Source organism: Schistocerca gregaria, chromosome 11, assembly GCF_023897955.1.
Source record: "Schistocerca gregaria isolate iqSchGreg1 chromosome 11, iqSchGreg1.2, whole genome shotgun sequence".
Taxonomy (NCBI): Eukaryota; Metazoa; Arthropoda; class Insecta; order Orthoptera; family Acrididae; genus Schistocerca; species Schistocerca gregaria.
Genome location: NC_064930.1, coordinates 114286155 through 114305946, shown reverse-complemented (window position 1 = coordinate 114305946; position 19792 = coordinate 114286155). Strand labels below are relative to the sequence as shown.

Genomic DNA, 19792 nt, shown 5'->3' with positions numbered 1-19792 from the left:
CCGATCAAAAAATTCAAATAGATAAGGAGGGGACGAGGATGGCTTCTCATTGATAACTGGATTCCTCCTGCTTGTATGCAGCCCACACTAACACTGACATTGATGTCAGTGATATCGTATATTTCAAAACCTCATTTAAATGCAAACATGGTCCAGAACATACACTGTATTCCTGTTAACATTGACGACGTTAACGTTAACTTCCAATATGAACAAGAATCAGGAAGAGACAATAATACTGGAAGACCACAAAAGAAGTCCATCAATTAGAAAGGGTGTGATTCAGGGATGTAGTCCTTTTCCTGTCCATCGAAGAAGCAGTCACGGAAAGTTTAAAGAGAGGGACTAAAATTCAGGATGAAAGTATGTCAGTAATAAAATTCTATGAAGTTCCTGTCCTCAAGGAAAGTGGGAAAGAATTAGGGACCTCTTGAATGGAATGAACAGTCTAGTGAGGGCAGAACATAGATTCTGAGTAAACCAAAGAAAGATAAAAGTCATTAGGAGTAGCGATAGACTTAACATTAAAATTCTGGAGCAACAAGTGGACGAAATGAAGGAATTTTACTTCGTTGGAACGAAAATTACAGATATCGGACCAGGCAAAGAGGACATAAGGAGCATATTAGCACAAGCAAAGGGGGCATTCCTCAGTGTAACTTCTGACGACGGTGTCTGTGGGTCACTGATATACAACACGAAGAGCAAGGTTCCCAACACACTTCGCTGGGGCACACATGATGTTACTACACTACTGGCCATTAAAATTGCTACAGCAAGAAGAAATGCAGATGATATACGGGTATTCATTGGACAAATATATTATACTAGAACTGACATGTGATTACATTTCCGCGCAATTTGGGTGCATAGATCCTGAAAAATCAGTCCCCAGAACAACCACCTCTGGCCGAAATAACGGCCTCGATGCGCCTGGGCATTGAGTCAAACAGAGCTCGGACGGCGTGTACAGGTACAGCTGCCCGTGCAGCTTCAACACGATACCACAGTTCATCATGAGTAGTGACTGGGATATTGTGAGGAGCCAGTTGCTCGGACACCATTGACCAGACTTTTTCAATTGGTGAGAGATCTGGAGAATGTGCTGGCCAGGGCAGCAGTCGAACATTTTCTGTATCCAGAAAGGCCCGTACAGAACCTGCAATATGGGGTCGTTCATTATCCTGCTGAAATGTAGGGTTTTGCAGGGATCGAATAAAGGGTAGAGCCACGGGTGGTAACACATCTTAAATGTAACGTCCACTGCTCAAAGTGCCGTAAATACCAACAAGAGGTGACCGAGACGTGTAAGCAATGGCACCGCATACCATCACGCCGGGTGATACACCAGTATGGCGATGACGAATACACGCTTCCAGTATGCGTTCACCGCGATGTCGCCAAACACGGATGCTACCATGATGATGCTGTAAACAGAACCTGGATTCATCCGAAAAAGTGACGTTTTGCCATTCGTGCACCCAGGTTCGTCTTTGAGTACACCATCGCCGGCGGTCCTGTCTGTGATGCAACGTCAAGGGTAACCGCAGCCACGGTCTCCGAGCTGATAGTCCGTCCTGCTGAAACGTCGTCGAACTGTTCGTGCAGATGGTTGTTGTCTTGCAAACGTCCCCATCTGCTGACTCAGGGATTTAGACGTGGCTGCACGATCCGTTACAGCCGTGCGGATAAGATGCCTGTCATCTCGACTGCTAGTGATACAAGGCCGTTGGGATCCTGTACGGCTTTCCGTATTACCCTCCTGAACCCACCGATTCCATATTATGCCAACAGTAATTGGATCTCGACCAACGCGAGCAGCAATGTCGCCATACGTTAAACCGCAATCGCAATAGGCTACAATCCGATCTTTATCAAAGTCGGAAACTTGATGGTACGCATTTGTCATCCTTACACGAGGCATCACAACAACGTCTCACCAGGCAACGCCGGTCATCTGCTGTTTGTGTATGAGAAATCGGTCGGAAACTTTCCTCATGTCAGCACGTTGTAGGTGTCGCCATCGCCGCCAGCCTTGTGTGAATGCTCTGAAAAGCTAATCTTTTGCATATCACAGCATCATTTTCCTGTCGGTTAAATTTCGCGTCTGTAGCACGTCATCTTCGTAGTGTAGCAATTTTTATGGCCAGTAGTAAGTAATAAATTTAAAATTTCTGAACAGATCGTTACATCAGTGGAATAACATTTGAGAACAAGGAGAAAAAATTGCTATAGATAAATACAGAAGTAGCACTTGTAGAGTGTATTTCTGACGCCCGATGGGATTTAGAGACTCACATGTCCCCAGGCAAACGCAGTTACATAGATCAGTTTTCCAGCAGCGTTTCGCGAAATGGACATCGGTCTCCCCCTAAGCATTCCCATTTGAGTTCATAAACCGTCTCCGTAACACTCGCGTGTTGGTCAAATGTACCGGTAACAAATCTAGAAGCCCGACTCCGAATAGCTTCGATGTCTTCTTTTCATCCGACCTGCAGCGAGTCCCAAACACTGTATCACTACCCACGAATGGGTCGCACTGGTGTTCTGTACCCTGTATCATAGATGAGCTACATTTTCCTGGAACTGACCCAGTAAACCAAAGTCGAACGCTCACCTTCCCTACAATGTTTTCCTTTGATTTGATATCACTTGGGAACGTTACCCCCAGATAATTAATACACACGACTGTGTCAATCAGTGCGCTACTAAAGCTGTAATGTAACGTAACACAATTATCTTCCTACTCATCTGAAAGTATTTGTATGGAGTGTAGCCATGTATGGAAGTGAAATATGGACGATAAATAGTTTGGACAAGAAGAGAATAGAAGCTTTCGAAATGTGGTGCTACAGAAGATTGCTGAAGATTAGATGGGTAGATGACAAAACTAATGAGGAGGTATTGAATAGAATTGGAGAGAAGATAAATTTGTGGCAAAACGTGACTGGAAGAAGGGATGGGGTGGTACGGCATATTCTGAGGCATCAAGGCATCACCAATTTAGTACTGGAGGGCAGGGTGGAGGGTAAAAATCGTAGAGGCAGACCAAGAGATGAATACACTAAGCACATTCAGAAGGACGTAGGTTGCAGTAGGTACTGGGAGATGAAGAAGCTTGCACAGGATAGAGTAGCGTGGAGAGCTGCATCAAACCAGTCTCAGGACTGAAGACCACAACAACAACAACAACAACTCATCTGCATTAACAAACGTTTCTTTCTCTACCAGAGCAACCTGCCATTCAGCCTGCTGATGTCGCCGAGCGGTTCTAGGCGCTTCAGTCTGGAACCGCACGACCGCTACGGTAGGAGGTTCGAATCCTGCCTCGGGCATGGGTGTGTGCGATATCCTTAGGTTAGTTAGGTTTAATTAGTTCTAAGTTCTAGGCGACTGATGACCACAGATGTTAAGTACCATAGTGCTCAGAGCCATTTGAACCATTTGAGCCAACCTGCGATTCACCATACATTACAGGACTTACGTTTGTATCCTCCTACAATCCTTCGACTTCGACACCGGTAACGTCAGTGTACTTTCACTTTTCTTCGGTGTGCACTACTCTCAATCGATATTCTGTACTACTAATGTCGTGTGACTAGGGCCTCCCGTAGGGTAGACCGTTCGTCTGGTGCAAGCCTTTCGATTTGACGCCACTTCGGAGACTTGCGCGTCGATGGGGATGAAATGATGATGATTAGGACAGTACAACACCCAGTCCCTGAGCGGAGAAAGTCTCCGACCCAGCCGCGATTCGAACCGGGGCCGTCAGGACTGACATACTATCGCTCTGACCACTCAGCTACCGGGGACGGACAATTCTGTACTGGTTAGACTACTCATCCCATTCCAACACGCGATGCAGCTCTTCTTCATCCACTGAGGAGACAAGTGAACCTTATCAGCCCGTAAAATGGGATCCAGATGATGAAACGACAGTACTGAGACGTCAATACCAAAGACGCGGGGGGCAGGCTGTGCAACACGTGGGGCCGTGTAAGGTCGCTCGACACCTGACGCGCTGTACCTGCAAGGGTTGGCAAGCCTGCTGCCCAGTTTGAAAGCACCGTGCCGACAGGAGAGACTATACAGGGTGTTACAAAAAGGTACGGCCAAACTTTCAGGAAACATTGCTCACACACAAAGAAAGAAAATATGTTATGTGGACATGTGTAAAGAAACGCTTACTTTCCATGTTAGAGCTCATTTTATTACTTTTCTTCAAATCACATTAGTCGCGGAATGGGAACACACAGCAAGAGAACGTACCAGCGTGACTTCAAACACTTTGTTACAGGAAATGTTCAAAATGTCCTCCGTTGGCGAGGATACGTGCATCCACCCTCCGTCGCACGGAATCCCTGATGCGATGATGCAGCCCTGGAGAATGGCGTATTGTATCACAGCCGTCCACAATACGAGCACGAAGGGTCTCTACATTTGGTAGCGGGGTTGGGTAGACGAGAGCGTTTAAATGCCTCCATAAATGAAAGACGAGAGGGTTGAGGTCAGGAGGGCGTGGAGGCCACGGAATTGGTCCGCCTCTACCAATCCATCGGTCACCGAATCTGTTGTTGAGAAGCGTACGAACACTTGGACTGAAATGTGCAGGAGCTCCATCGTGCATGAACCACATGTTGTGTCGTACTTGTAAAGGCACATGTTCTAGCAGCACAGGTAGAGTATCCCGTATGAAATCGTGATAACGTGCTCCATTGAGGGTAGGTGGAAGAACATGGGGCCCAATCGAGACATCACCAACAATGCCTGCTGCCCAAACGTTCACAGAAAATCTGTGTCGATGACGTGACTGCACAATTGCGTGCGGATTCTCGTCAGCCCACACATGTCAATTGTGAAAATTTACAATTTCATCGCGTTGGAATGAAGCCTAATCCGTAAAGAGAACATTTAGACTGAAATGAGGATTGACACATTGTCGGATGAACCATTCGCAGAAGTGTACCCGTGGAGGCCAATCAGCTGCTGATAGTGCCTGCACACGCTGTACACGGTACGGAAACAACTGGTTCTCCCGTAGCACTCTCCATACAGTGACGTGGTCAACGTTACCTTGTACAGCAGCAACTTCTCTGACGCTGACATTCGGGTTATCGTCAACTGCACGAAGAATTGCCTCGTCCATTGCAGGTGTCCTCGTCGTTCTAGGTCTTCACCAGTCGCGAGTCGTAGGCTGGAATGTTCCGTGCTACCTAAGACGCCGATCAATTGCTTCGAACGTCTTCCTGTCGGGACACCTCCGTTCTGGAAATGTGTCTCGATACAAACGTACCACGCCACGGCTATTGCCCCGTGCTAATCCGTACATCAAATGGGCATCTGCATTTGTAAACATTGCACTGACTGCAAAACCACGTTCGTGATGAACACTAACCTGTCGATGCTACGTACTGATGTGCTCGATGCTAGTACTGTAGAGCAATGAGTCGCATGTGAACACAAGCGCTGAAGTCAACATTACCTTCCTTCAATTAGGCCAAGTGGCGGTGAATCGAGGAAGTACAGTACATAGTGACGAAACTAAAATGAGCTCTAACATGGAAATTAAGCGTTTCCGGACACATGCCTACATAACACCTTTCCTTTATTTGTGTGTGACGAATGTTTCCTGAAAGTTTGGCCGTACCTTTTTGTAAGACCCTGTATATGCTACCGTAGGCGTCGTGCGATCCAGCTGGGTCTGTCTGCAGAATGTGTGCCTCCGAGGGACGGCACCATTCAGAAAGGGCAGCCTGGCAACCCCCTCTCCCCCAGACAGTAGCATGTCCTCGGGGGGGGGGGGGACGTATTGGGAGGGGGGGGCGGTAGCTCCCTCTCCTTGGCGGCGCCTTTGAAGAAGCTGGGAGCCGGCTGCTGCCCTAGAGATAGCGAGCTAAACCAGGCGGCTCGCTGGCCGACGGCTGCAAAGGTCAGAACGCCGCCACCCCCGACTGGTGAGGGTGGGGGGAGGCGTGGGTGGAGGGGTGGGGAACTCGCGCAACGCCAGGAATCCAGAAGACGCGCAGATCGAAGCCCCCGCTCCCGGGCCGGACGATGAGAATCCACTTCCTGGGCACGCGTCTGGCTCTGCACGCTGCCGAAGCTGCCACAACACCGTACCAGCGACTCGCGAAGGTCGTCGCAGCGTTCACGAGAGAACCACGTGAGATCAGCTTATTCGCACGAAGTAGTGGCCGCTATCGACAGGGGATCTCAAGTTGATTCCGTATTTCTAGATTTCCGGAAAGCTTTTGACACCGTTCCTCACAAGCGACTTCTAATCGAGCTGCGGAGCTATGGGGTATCGTCTCAGTTGTGCGACTGGATTCGTGATTTCCTGTCAGGAAGGTCGCAGTTCGTAGTAATGGACGGCAAATCGTCGAGTAAAACTGAAGTGATATCGGGTGTTCCCCAGGGAAGCGTGCTGGGACCTCTGCTGTTCCTGATCTATATAAATGACATGGGTGACAATCTGAGCAGTTCTCTTAGGCTGTTCGCAGATGATGCTGTAATTTACCGTCTAGTAAGGTCATCCGAAGACCAGTATCAGTTGCAAAGCGATTTAGAAAAGATTGCTGTACGGTGTGGCAGGTGGCAGTTGACGCTAAATAACGAAAAGTGTGAGGTGATCCAGACGAGTTCCAAAAGAAATCCGTTGGAATTCGATTACTCGATAAATAGTACAATTCTCGAGACCGTCAATTCAACTAAGTACCTGGGTGTTAAAATTACGAACAACTTCAGTTGGAAAGACCACATAGGTAATATTGTGGGGAAGGCGAGCCAAAGGTTGCGTTTCATTGGCAGGACACTTGGAAGATGCAACAAGTCCACTAAAGAGACAGCTTACACTACACTCGTTCGTCCTCTGTTAGAATACTGCTGCGCGGTGTGGGATCCTTACCAGGTGGGACTGACGGAGGACATCGAAAGGGTACAAAAAAAGGGGAGGTCGTTTTGTATTATCACGTGGCAGATATGAGTTGGGATGGAAGTCATTAAAGCCAAGGCGTTTTTCGTCTCGGCGAGATCTATTTACGAAATTTCAGTCAGCAACTTTCTCTTCCGAATGCGAAAATATTTTGATGAGCCCAGCCTACATAGGTAGGAATGATCATCAAAATAAAATAAGAGAAATCAGAGCTCGAACAGAAAGGTTTAGGCGTTCGTTTTTCCCGCTCGCTGTTCGGGAGTGGAATGGTAGAGAGACAGTATGATTGTGGTTCGATGAACCCTCTGCCAAGCACTTAAATGTGAATTGCAGAGTAATCATGTAGATGTAGATGTAGTACGATCTGAGATATACAGGGTGGTCCATTCATCGAGACCGGGGCAAATATCCCACGAAATACGCGTCAAACGAAACAACTACGAAGAAAGAAACTCGCCTAGCTTGAAGGGGGAAACCAGATGGCTCTATGGTTGGCCCGCTAGATACCGCTGCCATAGGTCAAACGGATATCAACTGCTTTTTTTAAAATAGGAACCCCCATTTTTTATTACATATTCCAGTAGTACGTAAAGAAATATGAATGTTTTAGTTGGACCAAAAGGAAACGCAATCTTACGTTTCTAGCATTTGTAGACTTGGAGAAAGCATTTGACAATGTTGACTGCAAAACTCTCTTTCAAATTCTGAAGGTGGCAGGGGTAAAATACAGGGAGCGAAAGGCTATTTACAATTTGTACAGAAACCAGATGGCAGCTATAAGAGTCAAGGGGCATGAAAGGGTAGCACAGGTCGGGAAGGGAGTGAGACAGGGTTGTAGCCTCTCCTCGATGTTATTCAATCTGTATATTGAGCAAGCAGTAAAGGAAACAAATGAAAAATTAGGAGTAGGTATTAAAATCCATGGAGAAGAAATAAAAACTTTGAGGTTCGCTGTCAGAGACAGCAAGGACTTGGAAGCGCAGTTGAACGGAATGGACAGTGTCTTGAAAGGAGGATATAAGATGAGCATCAACAAAAGCAAAACGAGGATAATGGAATGTAGCCGAATTAAGCAGTGTGATGCTGAGGGAATTAGATTACGAAATGAAACACTTAAAGTAGTAAAGGAGTTTTGCTATTTGGGGAGCAAAATAATTGATGATGGTCGAAGTAGAGAGGATATAAAATGTAGACTGGCAATGGCAAGGAAAGCGTTTCTGAAGAACAGAAATTTGTTAACATCGAGTATAGATTTAGCTGTCAGGAAGTCGATTTTGAAAGTGTTTGTATGGAGTGTAGCCATGTATTGAAGTGAAACATGCACGATAAATAGTTTGGACAAGAAGAGAATAGAAGCTTTCGAAATGTGCTGCTACAGAAGAATGCCGAAGATTACATGGGTAGATCACATAACTAATGAGGAGGTATTGAATAGAATTGGGGGGGGGGGGGGGGGGGGAAGAGGAGTTTGTGGCACACCTTGAGTAGAAGAAGGGATCGGTTGGTAGGACATGTTCTGAGGCATCAAGGGATCACGAATTTAGTACTGGAGGGCAGCGTGGAGCGTAAAAATCGTAGAGGGAGATCAAGAGATGAATACATTTAGCAGATTCAGAAGGATGTAGGCTGCAGTAGGTACTGGGAGATGACGAAACTTGCACAGGATAGAGTAGCATGGAGAGTTGCATCAAACCTGTCTCAGGACTGAAAACTACAACAACAGTTGGACCATTTTTTCCCTTTGTGATAGATGGCGCTGTAATAGTCGCAAACACATGGCTCACAATTATAGTCGGACGCATGTTGTCAGGCGTTGTCCGTGGATCCGGTGAACGTGCGGGCCACGGTATGGTGCTTCGACGACCAATCCACCTCTCACGAAATATGCTATTCAATACCGCTTCAACCGCACGCGAGCTATGTGCCGGACATCCATCATGCTGAAAGTGAATTCTGTCATGCAGTGAAACATCTTGTAGTAACATCGGTACAACATTACGTAGGAAATCAGCATACACTGCACCATTTAGATTGCCATCGATAAAATGGGGGCCGATTACCCTTCCTCCCATAATGTCGCACCATACATTAACCCGCCAAGGTCGCTGATGTTCCACTTGTCGCAGCCATCGTGGATTTTCCGTTGCCCAATAGTGCATATTATGCCGGTTTACGTTACCGCTGTTGGTGAATGACGCTACGTCGCTAAATAGAACGCGTGCAAAAAATCTGTCATCGTCCCGTAATTTCTCTTGTGCCCAGTGGCAGAACTGTACACGACGTTCAAAGTCGTCGCCATGCAATTCCTGGTGCATAGAAATATGGTATGGGTGCAATCGATGTTGATGTAGCATTCTCAACACCGACGCTTTTGAGATTCCCTATTCTCGCGCAATTTGTCTGCTACTGATGTGAGGATTAGCCGCGACAGCAGCTAAAACACATACTCGGGCATCATCATTTGTTGCAGGTCGTGGTTGACGTTTCACATGTGGCTGAACACTTCCTGTTTCCTTAAATAACGTAACTATCCGGCGAACGGTTCCGGATACTTGGATGATGTCGTCCAAGATACCGAGCAGCATACATAGCACACGCCCGTTGGTCATTTTGATCACAATAGCCATACATCAACACGATATCGACCTTTTTCGCAATTGGTAAACGGTCCATTTTAACACGGGTAATGTATCACGAAGCAAATACCGTCCGGACTGGTGGAATGTTACGTGACACCACGTACTGATACGTTGGTATGACTATTACTGCGCCATCTATGATAAAGCGAAAAAAGTGGTCCAACTAAAACATTAATATTTGTTTACGTACTACACGAATATGTACTAAGAAATGGGGCTTCCTATTTAAGAAACGCAGTTGAAATCCGGTTTACTTATGGCAGTGCCATCTAGCGGGCCAGCCCTAGCGCCATCTGGTTTCCCCTTCAAGCTACACGAGCTTCGTTCTTTCTAGTTTTTTTCGTTTGATGCTTATTTCGTGCCAATGCACCACCCTGTATACGATAAAAAGAATGTTTCTCTATGTGCAAATACTGCATACTACAAGGCAACTGTGAAGAATGGTTGTTTGCTTGGTTGGGGGTTACGGGACCAAACATGGTTCATTTCAAGTTATGAAGTCAGCCATAAATTTGATCGAATCATGAAAGTACACACAAGTGGTAAAATCGAGACCCGAAAAGCAATATTGATGCCAGAGATGAGAAGTAATTTCAGGAGATGTAAAGGAAAGTGCTTCGGGCCACTATGTAGGTCAGAGCAGACGATTTATCTCACAGGACGTGTCTATGGTGAAAGAAACCCCACCAGCATTCGACCCCCTCCAACCTGATTAAGGGCGGAGACAGTTACAGTATAAAGAAATTCTTCTAGTCAGGAGATTGGTAACACAAAAGCAGCAAGGCTATGAATATAGAGTTCTTAAAATTGAGAAATCATAAGCTTGAATTATAGCTACTGTTTATTCTAGGATTAGTAGGAGTATTTGTCCGATAATTAGTAATGAAACTAGATTTATTGCTACAGATGTTCCTGTATTTCCTAATAAGGTTAATAATAGGTGTCCAAAGATTGGAGTGACAAGGATAAAACAAAGTGAGTGAGATAAAATAGTCAAGTCAGCAGCTGGGTGTACCCGAGGGCTGTACATCCTACACAGGCTGTCTCTCCCACAGCGGTCACAAACACGAAGCGCGAAAGTCGAAGAGCTAGAGAGGGGTACAGTACCCACTACTCACTGGAGTGCTGCCCGTAAAACGGAAAGTAGAGTGCTGCCAACGAAGGTGGCCAACCGCTTACGTAGTCCAGAAAAACAAAGTAAAAGAGGGATGACAGAGGCAGCTGCGAAAGGAGATAAGGTCCAGGGTCCACGAAACCCAGCATGCGGCAAAACACGCCCTGACCCTAACCTGAATTCAATGGCATGGTACTAAATGAGGCTGAGACGATAACACTAGAAAGACTAGAAGAAGAAGAGGGGATATTACTGAGGAAAATACTGGGCCATAACACAAGTGGGTGAGAGATGAATGTGAAGAATTACGGGGTACGAAGACCACATCAGGAGAAGTCGGAATGCAAAGGTTAAGATTCGCCAGGATGGTTATCGGGATGAAGACGACGAAAGGACTACAGGAGCCAACAGGGAGGACAAGAGGAAAGGCAGGAGAAGAGTGGGTTGATGAACTGAAGAAGGATTGGCCGCAATTGTTGATCTAGGTGGAGAGTAAGGAAAGTTGGAGAAGAAAGTGACCAACATGGCAGAGATCAATGACAGGGATCAATGACTCCCCATGCGATCCGTACGGGCTTCAAATGAGAAGAAGACATAATAACTGGTACAATGGGAAGTCCACTCTCCCGTGCACGTCACATTGTTTTCGGAAGTGAAGATCGAGAAAAGTCCGGTTGCGAGTGTTCAGTACTTAGAGCATAGGCGTGAACGTCGCCTTTAGAAAACCGCCGCGAAGGTAGTTTCGACAATCTGTAAGTTGGGATACTGCATTTAGAAGCGTGGCTAGGCGCTCTCAAGACGCGTGGTTCACGTACAGAGGGCAAGAAGCAGAGAGAAAGAGAGAGCCAGACACACACACAGAGGTATTTATATAGGGAACGAGTTAAGGCCGCCTGTTTTGCGCCGGAACCGTTCGCCAAGGAACTCTCCCCAGGGAAATCTCACTGACGAACGAAAGGCACCGCCAGGACAAAGCGGAGAAGTCGCTTTTCCACGGCGCCACCCTCGCCACTTGCACTGAACAGCGGGCAGAGAAAAGAAAGTGAGATTGGAGGACGAGAAGCAGAAAAGCGTTACACACAATATGTCGAGTGCTCTCAATCACCAGAGCTAACGTAGGTCCACGGTGTCATACATGGAAGGAGCAGCAGGGAGGGTTACAGGACGTGTTGAACGGAATGCTCTACCCAGTACAGCTTATGGACTCGAAGCAAACAAAAGGAAGATGCTGGAAATTCGATGGACTGATCTATATTACCAATCGACTAAAGCACCTCTCCCAGGTGAACGTTGTCTATCAAACTGCCAATGTCAACGAAGATCCCATTATGAAATGAATCATTAAAAAAATTATATCTCATTAATAGCTATAATCTTACCGGCGGAATAGTACTCCTATCGGAATATGACTAAAAATTGCGATACCAACTGCTTCATTGTACCTTCCTCTGCACCATTAAAAATTTTCCCAAGTATTGGAGCATGCCAACATATTCGCTCTTTCATATGCTGAAAAAGAATGAGACACTGGTATTGTGAAAGAGATGGGAAAGAAACAATACTGGAAGATACAAAACAGTAGTTGTTATAATCTTTTCTGTTTCCACGTTTAAAGATTGGTGTGATTACTGCTTTCGTCCAGTCTGATGGAACCTGTCCTGACTCCCACGCCATTTCAATTGTCCTGTGTGGCCATTTAAGACCTGACATTTCACTGTATCTGATGAGTTCCGACCTAATTTCATCCACCCCGGCCGCTTTATTGCACTGCAATATATTGACCATTTTCTCAACTTCCTCAAATGTGATCCTATTTCCATCATCATTCCTATCCCATTGTACATCGAAATCTGGAGCATTACTGATCGTATTTTCACCTACATCTCTTTAATCAGCTTTGTGGGTAAAATCTTCTCAGGTATTGTTGAAAGGAAAGTGCGAGTATTAGTTGAGGACAAATTGGGTGAAAATCAGTGTGGGTTTAGGCCTCTTAGAGGTTGTCAGGACCAGATCTTTAGCTTACGCCAAATAATGGAGAAGTGTTACGAGTGGAACAGGGAATTGTATCTATGCTTTATAGATCTAGAAAAGGCATATGACCGGGTTCCTAGGAGGAAGTTATTGTCTATTCTACGAGATTATGGAATAGGAGGCAAACGTTTGCAAGCAATTATAGGTTGACGGTAAATTGAGTTCATGGTTCAGAGTAGTTTCAGGGGTAAGACAAGGCTGCAACCTGTCTCCACTTTTGTTCATATTACTTATAAATCATATGTTGAAAACAATAGACTGGCTGGGTGAGATTAAGATATGTGAACACAAAATAATCAGTCTTGCATATGCGGATGACTTAGTTGTGATGGCAGATTCGATTGAAAGTTTGCAAAGTAATATTTCAGAGCTAGATCAGAAATGTAAGGACTATGGTATGAAGATTAGCATCTCCAAAACGAAAGTAATGTCAGTGGGAAAGAAATATAAACGGATTGAGTGCCAAATAGGAGGAACAAAGTTAGAACAGGTGGACCGTTTCAAGTACTTAGGATGCATATTCTCACAGGATGGCAACATAGTGAAAGAACTGGAAGCGAGGTGTAGCAAAGGTAATGCAGTGAGCGCTCAGCTACGATCTACTCTTTTCTGCAAGAAGGAAGTCAGTACCGAGACTAAGTTATCTGTGCACCGTTCAATCTTCCGACCAACTTTGTTGTATGGGAGCGAAAGCTGGGTGGATTCAGGTTACCTTATCAACAAGGTTGACGTTACGGATATGAAAGTAGCTAGGATGATTGCAGGTGCTAGTAGATGGGAACAATGGCAGGAGGGTGTCTACAATGAGTAAATCAAAGAAAAACTGGGAATGAACTCTACAGATGTAGCAGTCAGGGCGAACAGGCTCAGATGGTGGGGTCATGTTACACACATGGGAGAAGCAAGGTTATCCAAGAGACTCAGGGGTTCAGCAGTAGAGGGTAGGAGGAGTCGGGCAGACCAAGGAGAAGGTACCTGGATTCGGTTAAGAATGATTTTGAAGTAATAGGCTTAACATCAGAAGAGGCATCAATGTTAGCACTGAATAGGGGATCATGGAGGAATTTTATAAGGGGGGCTATGCTCCAGACTGTACGCTGAAAGGCATAATCAGTCTTGAATGATGATGATGATTATGATGATGAGTAAACAGTAGTTGCTGTATAGAAAGAGCGAAGGAGATAGCGGCTGTGTGAGAGAAAGGGAGAGACAGTGGCAGTGGACAATGACAGAACAATGCTAGCAGAAGAGAGAAGGAGTCAGTGACACTGGGAGAGGAATAAGGAAAAACGGGGAGTGGGTGAAAGCAAGTGATAATAAGAGACAATGAGGAAGAGAAAGCAATATTGAGAAGAGACAGCAGTAGTGGGAAGGAAAGGGAGCAAGATGGAAACAGCGACAGTGAGAGGAAACAATAGTAGTATGACAGAACAAAGAAGACAGTGCCTCGTAGAGAGGAGACAGTTAGAGAGACACACAAAGAGACAATGACAATGAGATGGGACGAATGTGTGAGTGAGAATGGTCGTTGGAGTGGATGGGTATGAGTGACTTAAAGCGATGAATTAGTGGGTGTGAGGGAGTTACAGTTCGGGGAGCTTGTGGGAGTGACAGATGAGTTGCATGTTAAAAAGAGCGCAAATATGTTCGCATGCCACATTTTTTTTAATTTAAAGGTGCTGAGGAAGATGGAATGAAACAGCTGGCACCCCACTGAGAGTCTTTCACTCAGGAGCATATTCGCCTTTTTGGTGCTCCGATAGGGACATTTTTCCGCTGGTTGCCTTCTTTCCCCTGGACACACGTATAGGTCAGTCAAATTTCGATAGTTCACTTACGTGAAACTATAAATAATGCAAAACTAGTTTTCCAATGAAATGAATATCTCTAGCTGCATACAGGCGTTGATATAAAACGGGGACAGTTGAAAATGTGTGCCCCGACCGGGACTCGAACCCGGGATCGCCTGCTAACATGGCAGAAGCTCTTTCCATCTGAGGGCACAGAGGACAGTGCGACTGCAGGGACTTATCCCTAGCACGCTTCCCGTAAGACCCACATTCCCAACTTACTGTCCCGCACTACATTCCCGTAAGAGTTGGGGCACTTTTGTGCATCCGCACAGAAGAAGATGGTCCAATGGAATGGTGAGCATTGGTATCAGACATCTTCTTCATATATAAATTATACACATCTGACCGCATTTTTACGTAAGCATAAATTTGGCATATCCTTCAGTACTAAAACATGGCATTCCCAGAACCATTTTGAAGATAACATCATCTTTCTCCGTGAAACGACACTTTTTAAACTACGTTTTCGCCTCACAACAGATTTTACTTGTACAAGTGGAGGCACCAAGGTGGCACTTTTACATTGGAAAAGGGCACAAGTCATCCCCATTTTCAAGAAGGGACGTCGAACGGATGTTCAGAACTACAGACCTATATCTCTAACATCGATCAGTTGTAGAATTTCGGAACACGTATTATGTTAGAGTATAATGACTTTTCTGGAGACTAGAAATCTACTCTGTAGCAATCAGGATGGATTTCGAAAAAGACGATCGTGTGAAACCCAGCTCGCACTATTCGTCCACGAGAATCGGAGGGCCGTAGACACGGGTTCCCAGGTAGATGCCGAGTTTCTTGACTTCCGCAAGGCGTTCGATACAGTTCCCCACAGTCATTTAATGAATAAAGTTAAGAGCACATGGACTATCAGACCAACTGTGCGGTTGGATTGAAGAGTTCCTAGATAACAGAACGCAACATGTCATTCTGATTGGAGAGAAGTCTTCCGAAGTAAGAGTGATTTCAGGTGTGCCGCAGGGGAGTGTCGTAGGACCGTTGCTATTCACAATATACATAAATGACCTGGTGGATGACATCGAAAGTTCACTGAGGCTTTTTGAGGATGGTGCGGTGGCATATCGAGAGGTTGTAACAATGGAAAATTGTACTGAAATGCAGGAGGATCTGCAGCGAATTGACGCATGGTGCAGGGAATGGCAATTGAATCTCAATGTAGACAAGTGTAATGTGCTGCCAATACATACAAAGAAAGATCCTTTATCATTTAGCTACAAAATAGCAGGTCAGCAACTGGAAGCAGTTAATTCCATAAATTATCTGGGAGTACGCATTAGGAGTGATTTAAAATGGAATGGCCATGTAAAATTAATCGTCAGTAAAGCAGATGCCAGACTGAGATACATTCGAATCCCAAGGAAACGCAGTCCGAAAACAAAGGAAGTAGGTTATAGGACGCTTGTTCGCCCACTGCTTGAATACTGCTCAGCAGTGTGGGATCCGTACCAGATAGGGTTGATAGAAGAGATAGAGAAGATCCAACGGAGAGCTGCGCGCTTCGTTACAGGATCATTTAGTAATCGCGAAAGCGTAACGGAGATGATAGATAAACTTCAGTCGAAGACTCTGCAGGAGAGACACTCAGTAGCTCGGTACGGGCTTTTGTTAAAGTTTCGAGAACATACCTTCACCGGAGAATCAAGCAATATATTGCTCCCTCCTACGTATATCTCACGAAGACACAGTGAGGATAAAATGAGAGAGATTAGAGCCCACACAGAAGCATACCGACAATCCTCCTTTCCACGAACAATACGAGACTGGAATAGAAGGGAGAGCCGATAGAGGTACACAAGGTACTCTGCGCCACACACCGTCAGGTGGCTTGCGGAGTATGGATGTAGATGTAGAATGTCTACACGATACACAGTTAAAATCTGAGTAATTTACTGCGGTTAGTTATTTAGCCATCCGCTGCTGATGGTGAATAATTCGTGAAAAACGCATTTGTTGGGTTTTCTTGGCAACAGCCCACGAGTTAAATGGTGCCTCCATAAGCAACTTACAACGCGCCATAGACCTACATGCAATGCAAAAAGAGCCAACCGATTTGCTTCTTTTCCCTGAGCTGTAGAAAGTGTATAGTATTCGAACTTTGCCCCTGTACTGTAGGGTAGTTACAGAAAGACGATCGTTCTGTTGGGTAGGCAAATGCTCAATAGCCCAGTGACTCTCCGAAATACTTGACCCTATCTTTCTATCACCAACAGAACCCGGAAAAATGCCCCTTTTACGTGCGTCGTTCTGGAACATATTATGTAGTGTACGCTGTCGCAAGCGTACCGATCTTAAAGATTTATCACAAAAAAAAATCAAATGTTAAAGGCAGAAACTGTGTGTGTGTGTGTGTGTGTGTGTGTGTGTATGTGTGTATGTGTGTGTGTGTGTGTGTGTGTGTGTGTGTGTGCGTGTATGTGTGTGTGCGTAACTCACGCTGCGGAGATTGTACTGACTGTACTCATGTTTTGATTTTGACTTTTTCATTGTTCTATGAGTGAGTATTGGAAACTAATAAAAACTACGATAATCAGGGTTTTGCATCCTCAGTCCTAAACTTAACGTCAGATATCGTAGTTTGGAAGTGTCTTATAGATGGGAGTTCGATTCTTTAAGGAATTAGTTGGTGAGGGCGGGAGACTTAGTGGTAAGATAAGAACTGAGGGAGAATTCAGCGCAGAATAGCCGTGGAGAGGAACGCTTGGAGAACACTGACAAAGCGAAATGGCAGGATGACAAGATAAGAAATAACTTTTATGGCAGTAAGGGGGAGCTGTAAAATATAATAACTGGTGGAGAAGAGTGTCACTGCTATACGTAAAATAACATTTTGACGTGAACGGAAGATCTCATGACTTACCGTTCTTCAGAAAAGTTTGAATTTTTTGGCCAATTGCCGCTTTTTTTAGCACACAAACGGTAAAATAATTCATATATATGATGAAATTGCAACTGGTTCATGAAGCACTTTGTCTATACGTAGCATGTTTGTCGCATAATACACGAAACTTTACGGCAGTGAACCAAAGCATATGAAGTAGTAAAGAAAATGAAACAGAAATTTGGCAAGGAAATGAGATTATTGGGGAAGAAAAAAATTAGAGGATTGTCAACGACGCTGTAATTCTTGAGCGGACAAAAAAAGAACTTGAGCAGGATGCAACTGATATATCTTGAAATACGTTGAAAGATGAATGTCAAGAAAATTAAAACAGAAGTAATGAGTGAAACTGAATGTCAGGCGATGCTAAGACAACAAGGTTAGTAACCCAGGTACTCAACTAAATATGTTTAGCTATGTGGACAGCAAAGTAACAGCCGATGGACAAAGTAGTGAGGATACAGAGTGCAGACTGACATTAGCAAAAAAAGGATTTCTGAAAACCAGAAGTTTTTTAATTTTTAACATAATAAATACTTGCACGGAGTCCAACTTCTTACAGAATTGATATATGGACGATAAAAGTTTAGGCAAGAAGAGAACACATCCTTTCGGAATGTGATGCTACATAAGAATGTTGAAGATTAGATGGGCAGCTGGGTTAGATAATGAAAAGCAACTACATCTATATGGGGGAAAAAAGACATTTGTGTCAGAACTGGACTAAAATATGGGCTCGGTTGATAGCATACTTTCTGAGCCATCACGGATTCGTCAATTTTGTAAAGCAGTGATCTAAATCGGGACAACTAATCTTTCACCCCGTCTGTTTAAACGTTCCAACTCCCATGCTGTAATTAAAGTAGTAATAAATTAAAACATAACGCCTGATGATGAAAATGTAACAAGTAATAAACTTTTGGCCGGCCGGTGTGGCCGAGCGTTTCTAGGCACTTCAGTCCGCAACCGTGCGACTGCTGCGGTCGCAGGTTCGAATCCTGCTTCGGGCATGGATGTTTGTGATGTGCTTAGGTTAGTTAGGTTTAAGTAGTTCTAAGTTCTAGGGGACTAATGACCTCAGGTGTTAAGTCCCATAGTGCTCAGAGCCATTTGAACCAATAAACTTTTGTCCTTTCATTATTTTAGGATATGTTTGAATTTTTGTGTAACGTTTGTTAAAAGTCTGAAAGTATTCTCTTTCTCAACTGCGCGTCACCGGTTACGCTATCTCAAAACACATACACAGTTTCTAACTGTAACCTTTAACGTAAGACAGTAACTGTTCACGAAGACTACGACAGGATTTTAAAAAATTTAAATTCGGTCAGTAATTGTATGAAATACTCAAAGACAGACTTTTGTTGTTCCTAGGAGTCGTTAGACTTGTAAGCTGCATCTGTTTCAGCCGTTTAGTAGTACAGGTGTTATTGATTTCCTGTGACTGGTAGCAGTTACATCGACGATTTTCACATTTTATTACCTAGTAACTCGTACCATCAACTGTTTCGTGTCGTCAACTTCGTTGACATGCTTAGCGATGACTAACAATTGCTGCGGTGGTTTTTGAGGTAAAAAGATCGAAGATGGCCTACATGGCTCCAAGTGGTCACAGAAAATAAATAATATTGCGATCTGGACTATGTTTCTCACAGAAGCTGAATAATTCTTTCAGAACTTTTTTTTTTTTGGGGGGGGGGGGCGGGGTGAGTGCCCCGTAGTATGTGCCCTGACAGGTTAAATCTACATCTACATCTACATCTACATCCATACTCCGCAAGCCACCTGGCGGTGTGTGACGGAGGGTACCTTGAGTACCTCTATCAGTTCTCTCTCCTGTTCCAGTCTCGTATTGTTCGTGGGAAGAAGGATTGTCGGTATGCTTCTGTGTGGGCTCTAATCTCTCTGATTTTATACTAACGGTCTCTTCGCGAGATATACGTAGGAGGGAGCAATATACTGCTTGACTCCTCGGTCAAGGTATGTTCTCGAAACTTCGACAAAAGCCCGTACCGAGCTACTGAGTGTTTCTCCTGCAGAGTCTTCCACTAGAGTTTATCTAGCATCTCCGTAACGCTTTCTCGATTACTACATGATCCTGTAACGAAGCGCGCTGCTCTCCGTTGGATCTACTCCATCTCTTTTATCAACCATATCTGGACAGATCCCACACTGCTGAGCAGTATTCAAGCAGTGGGCGAAGAAGTGTGCGGTAACCTACTTCCTTTGTTTGGTAAGCGGGAGGCCTTGTGTGCAATGCGTGTCTCACAAGCAGCAGGTATGATAAAGAACATAACATCTCCGGGATAAAACGACGGCCATTACATCCAG

General features: G+C 44.9%; 1 protein-coding gene across 1 annotated transcript in view; it reads right to left on the bottom strand.

The window, feature by feature from the left end:
- The window catches only part of LOC126295230 (uncharacterized), a 2305622-nt gene that overhangs the window by 1269833 nt on the left and 1015997 nt on the right, over window positions 1–19792 (bottom strand). The window lies entirely within an intron of this gene.